The sequence below is a fragment of the Podarcis muralis genome, chromosome 2 (genome assembly GCF_964188315.1).
Source record: "Podarcis muralis chromosome 2, rPodMur119.hap1.1, whole genome shotgun sequence".
NCBI lineage: Eukaryota > Metazoa > Chordata > Lepidosauria > Squamata > Lacertidae > Podarcis > Podarcis muralis.
The window spans coordinates 59,096,239-59,102,238 of NC_135656.1; the positions used below are offsets into that span (position 1 = coordinate 59,096,239).

Genomic DNA, 6,000 nt, shown 5'->3' on the forward strand with positions numbered 1-6,000 from the left:
GGCTGCTAGTGATCAATCTCATCAGACACAGCAATTAAGATAGGGTACTTTTCTAGGAATGGTGTATTGACATTTGATGGCACTGGTGAACAATATTGTGATAAACAGTACTCTCCCAATCCTGCTCTAGTCATATTTTGTTGCTAGAATAATATCAGCTCCATTTCTCAGGTACACTGAGGACTACATAGCAGTCACAATGTACAGTCTTTCACACAAGATGTGTGTGAATCTCCCTTGCTGCATAGGAACATAAAGCCCATTGATTATAATCTGACTTTTTTTATTAGCTTTGCCTAGGTCAAAGTTGGGACGTGGGTGGCGCTGTGGGTTAAACCACAGAGCCTAGGACTTGCCAATCAGAAGGTCGGCGGTTCGAATCCCCGCATCAGGGTGAGCTCCCGTTGCTCGGTCCCTGCTCCTGCCAACCTAACAGTTCAAAAGCACGTCAAAGTGCTTCCAGCGGGAAGGTAAACGGCGTTTCCATGCGCTGCTCTGGTTCGCCAGAAGTGGCTTAGTCCTGCTGGCCACATGACCCGGAAGCTGTACGCCGGCTCCCTCAGCCAATAAAGCGAGATGAGCGCCGCAACCCCAGAGTTGGTCACGACTGGACTTAATGGTCAGGGGTCACTTTACCTTTAGGTCAAAGTTATTCACAAGTGAGGAGTTTCCATGTGAAGAGAGCATATGGCTTAGTTCTACTAAGAACAGACCAATTGAAACCGAAGACTTAAGTTAGGCCACATTCACACCATCCATTTAAAGCACTATGACACCACTTTAAATTGTCATGGCTTCCCCTAAGAATCATGGGAGTTGTAGTTTATTAAGGATGCTGTGAGGAGACCCCATTCCCCTCCCGGAACTACAATTCCCAGAGTTCCCTGGGAAGAGTGTTCATGTTCATCTCCTATTCTCCTACAGAGAAGCCACATCCATAGATGTAAAGTTAGCATATACAGACTACAATATTGTGCCAAATTATGCATGCCTTTGACCAACTGATTTCAATGACATTTGCATGTGCATAATTCCCCCAATAATGTTTTTTATACCTGAATGAACTAATCATCTTTAGCAATTTGTAAATGTAATTAGTTTTCAGATTGATAGCATACTAAAACAATTATAAATATGAAGTAAGATCATAGATGCTATGCCAATCCTTACCCCTAAACCTATTAAATGAAAATAAAAGAGGGAAATGAACAGGGACTCTACATACTTCCTTGGTTGGACTCAACAGGGATTGTTTCTGAGCAGACATGTGTTTGTTTCCACCACATGCCACTTATTCTAAATATTTGTTCCAGATCTGATCATACATAACCAAAGTTTCATGCCTAGTGTATATAATTTTTCTTTTTTGTTGTCCAACCTGATGTCCAGCCATTTCTTTATTGATGAAACTTATTTACACTTCAAGAACTCTAAAAACTATAGATTGTTTGGCCACAAAGCAGCTCCAGAGTTCCCTTTTTCACCATCATTTTGCATGGACCAAAACTGCATGAATATAATCTTAGAATAAGGTGCGAGCAAGAGCAGTTTATAGGGGTTGGTTTATCTTCCCCTTCTGCCTGTTGCCAAAATGATGTGATTTTGAGAGAGACCCAAAGCACATTATCCAGATTGCCTTGTTGTATATTAGATCTCCATCACTGATCACCGACACTTCTTGAAAATGACTAAGGAAACCCATCTCTATACAAGGGTCCCTTTTTGGGGGTGGGGGGGGGAGGGAATATGCTGCGCCACTTTTTCAGCTCTGCTGCTCTTGCCCTGCTTTCTCCATCAGTCCACAACCCCCTGCTGTTACTGCCACCATCTTCATTTCCTAGAGTGTCACAGAGACATGACACAACTATTTTAAAAAAGAAAAGAGTGGAGTAGTAAAAGGGATATTGCATTGACCAGCATGTAGGACAAACCTGTATGCATGTGGGACAAAATCATCATTTTTGGTTGTCCCTTCTGCTGATGTATGTGCAAAAGAGTGAAAAAATGTAAATTCTACATTTCTCTGCTTCACACAGAACCCAAGGAGCTTACATATCCACAAAAGCAAAAAGCAGCACATTGGTACCTATTTTTTTCACCGAAAGTGTATAATTTGCATACAAGTATCATAGCTCTTGTCATTGCACTGCAATGTCAAATATCATTCAGTTTCTATTAAATAGGTCCTCATGGACTAGCCCTAAGAGATCCCAGGGACACAGCTGTGTGGAGGTAGAAATATGGGAGGGAGGGGGGAGAGAAATGTGCATGTATGTGGTGTTGAGTGAAAATGGTATGGAGAGAAGAGAGAAGAACGAGGCTGCCAAGCATTCTAGCAAGCTAAAAGGGTCTTATCGCTGTTCAAGCCCATTGCCTTCCAGGTGTCTCAACAGCCATTCTAACTCTTGTACCTCCGATATTGTATAGCTTCTAGGAATACAATTCAGTGTAAGTACTTTCAGACATGCACACAAATATTTGCAATTGGGCCTAGGGTCAGCTTATCAGTAAATCCTACAGAACAATGTACGTCCTGTTTCATTTATCCAGCAATTATCCATCATGAAGAACATAGGCATATATGTCTATTTAAAGTAGTCCATCATGATAACTTTGCTTGGGCTTCCTACACTTGTAAAGGCAATGCCTGCAATGAAAGCACAGGAATTTTGGAAGAAAGCCAGTAGCAAATATGTGGCTGTTTCATATTCATTGACTTTGCAGGATTCATCAGTCCTTGGACAAATGTCACTGATGGATCTTCACCAAAGTCTATGTACATAGGAAATAAGATAAGATTCACAAATTAATCTATGTCATACTTGCTATCAGAAACCCATTAATTTCATTTCAGTCCTCCCCTTTTTTGGCCTACCTACAGTTTGCCTGGCAGATACTTATTCTCATCCTTCGGCAATGAATAACTGAGGTTTTACTTCATGCTTCAACCTAGTTGAGAAGCATCTTTGAGCTTATTCATGTTACACCTGGCCTTATTCCCCATAAACTATTTGAGAGCAACTTTCTACTCTTCATACCCCTTTTCCCTTTTGAAGCCTTCCACTCTTTACCATGAAGCCTTCAAAAACCACATGATTAGGATTCACATTGTACATTGAATCAATAGAGAATTATCCTGACTACTATTATGCATCACTTTTACATGCTCTTTCATTTGCCCTTGATTTTTATAACAGATATCATTGGGAACTGAAGCTTTCGGACACTTACTGCTATTAAGTTATCATCATGCCAATGAGTTGCGGGTGCAGAGTCAACAGCACTTTGCTATAGGCCTTCATAATTTGCCATGAATAACCATGTAAGCATATAAGGTGCTTTGCACTCTGTAACTGTGCACATTCTATTACTTCCAGGGTGTAGGTGGATTCATGTACTGCATAAGCCCCACTAACAAAAATAGTAGTATCAACTTAGCAGTATGTTGTTATTCTGAAATGCTATACAAATAACAATATCCAGAAGCCATTGTTCAAGCAATTCTTGTTCCTGTGCAAACTATTGTAACTCTTCCAAGATTTCTGCCTCATTTCGTTGAAGGTTATAGCTGCTTTGCTCTCCTCCTTGGTTTAATTAATGATGTGCTCTGACAGCGTAAGACTTGATCTTAGGTTTTCATAAATGGATCCTATTTGAGATCCAAGCTTTATATAGAAATTCCAAGATAAATTATTTCAGTTGGATCATTTGTTTTTATTTTCCTGTCATTTCAAATCTTATCCATCTGCTAATTTTTTAAAAGTTTTTTTTAAATTTAATTCCAGTTTTAAAATTTAGAACTGAGAATAAGAAAGAACCCAGATACAGAATTTAAACTACTCATTTAAACATATAGCAAAATACTATCTATACTACTAGGATTATTATTTTTTGTTGAAAATGTAGAGTCTTGTCTTCTTTAACATTGAAGCTAATGTAACAATTCCCTTTCTCCCCCCAAGTGACCAATGTTAATTAAGCTGCTATAGTAAGACTTCCTGAAAGTAATGCTAAATCTACAGAAACTGAGTTCTGTGTGAAGCTGGACTTGGAAAATATATTTTCCCCTGAAAATCCTCCAAGTTTGCAAACTATCAAGAGTACAAATAGTGTTTATTCAAACATTTTACTTTTTTTATAATAGTCACAGGAATTATGTTTTTCCAGTAGATGGCAGCATAATTTTGGCATTATATCAGCCTCTCTAAATATCCTTAATATTCACAATAAATGCTTCTGTAAACCCGTTTTTACTAGTCAACATCAGATTAATTAACTAACAATTTCCTTTTCCAAAACTTTGAAGGAAATACAATTAAAATAAGATCTACAGAACTGCACTTTTCTCCAGCCCTAAGGTTATGGATAGCACTACATCATCTCTCCTTATCCAGTGTACCTAGCACTGATTTTATTTTAGAAGTAAAAGCCCACATTGAAGAAGCAGGGAAACAACCAGACATTGCTAAGAAGTGTCAAATTACCCTTTTGTGTTCTATTGAGAATAAATCTGCATTGTTAATCTACACAAAGTTAGGTTTGATTCAGACAAAGGGCTCACAAGATTCCTTTATGAGAGAGAGAATTTGCACTTTAGAAGGCACCAGGAAATATTTCCTTGGGCATAATTAAAAACTGATTCAAGTTGCCTTTCACCTTAAAAAGCGACAGTAGCACAGACCCATCCCCTATGCCTTATACAAAAGCATCCCCCATCTTACATTTATCATCGGAGGCGTGGGATCCTTTCCCCTCTAGATGTCTGGAGTCCAAGGTTGAACGGCAGGCTCAGCGAGCTCCATGCTTGTCACTCAGGTCGGCGAATCTCTGTCCGTGGTGCTGAAAATGTTATTTAATCTGGGCAAGCGGGACCCTTCAGAGGCAGAAGCTGCAAGGTTGAGCGGCTCTGTCCCTCGTGCAGCAATAGTACGCTGAGCTACGGATAAACTGCAACATTGCTACCACCTTCGCTCGACGGAGGAAATTTCCCAGGGAACCTTAGGGATTTAACCGTGCCTGGCTGATGTGTGGTTTCCTTCTCTTCTTGCTCTTTTGCTGGCTGCTTTGGCAGTGAGAGAGCTTACCCTCCCTCCCATCCTACTCGCCTGACCCAGACCTGCTCTATGTGTGCAGCGTCTATACCCATCTACACTCCTCTGTTTTCAATTATTATATAATGTAATTAAAAAAAAAGTTTCCCCTCATTCAGTCCAGAATGATCCCTTACAGTTGTTTTGTTTTGTTTTGCCTGGGAAATAAAATAGGCATGCAGGGAAACATTCCTGTTAAGCGTCACAGAAACATCAAAGAAAAATACCTGGTATGAAATGATACTTTGGCAGCCATCTGTGGCTTTACAGCACTCACACCTCCCATACAAGCTGCATTTAATGATTATCTCGAGTATCCGAACCTTTCACAGCAATTTTCATTTCTTTCTTTTTTACTTTGCCCAACAGGATAGTTTAGGCTGCAAAGGCAAAAGCTAGTGATGAGACACACTCCTCTCTGGTCGTTCAACTCCAAGCCTCACAGGAGCAAAAAAAGAGAGAGTAATCTTAACAGTAATCCCACCCCAAACCTCAGAGCTGGCTCCAATTGTTGTCTCCAGACTTTGATGTTGAAACACCCATATCTGTCTTTCTAGGAGACCACATTCCCATCCCTCTCCTTTATCAAAATAAAACTACCTGACCACATATTCCCGTTTCCTAATCTCCTTTGTCTTGTCAACCTATTAAATAACCTTGTAAGCCTATTCCTCATTATAGGGAAATTGATTTAGCGAAGGAGTAACCAATATCCTTCTAAAGGTATGCTTGCCTTCACACATCTAATCCTCTGAGGATTTAAGGGCTTCCATGAGTTTATATGCAGAACACAATCTCCTCTTCATAACAGTGGCTACTTAGTATGCTGTAATACCGAAGGGGAGGAAGGCAAAGAATCAGGGACTCTTTCAAGCAAAGCAGAGCCACAAAAACATGACAAGACCTTAAA

The 6,000-nt window shown here is 40.0% G+C and overlaps 1 protein-coding gene across 1 annotated transcript in view; it reads right to left on the reverse strand.

The window, feature by feature from the left end:
• TRPC7 (transient receptor potential cation channel subfamily C member 7) overlaps positions 1-5,510 on the reverse strand; it is a 110,210-nt gene extending 104,700 nt beyond the window's left edge. The window contains exon 1 of the mRNA XM_028718097.2: positions 4,722-5,510. The gene's annotated coding sequence lies outside the window, so the exon portion shown is untranslated. The remainder of the gene's footprint in view (positions 1-4,721) is intronic.
• Between the last annotated feature and the right edge of the window lie 490 nt (positions 5,511-6,000).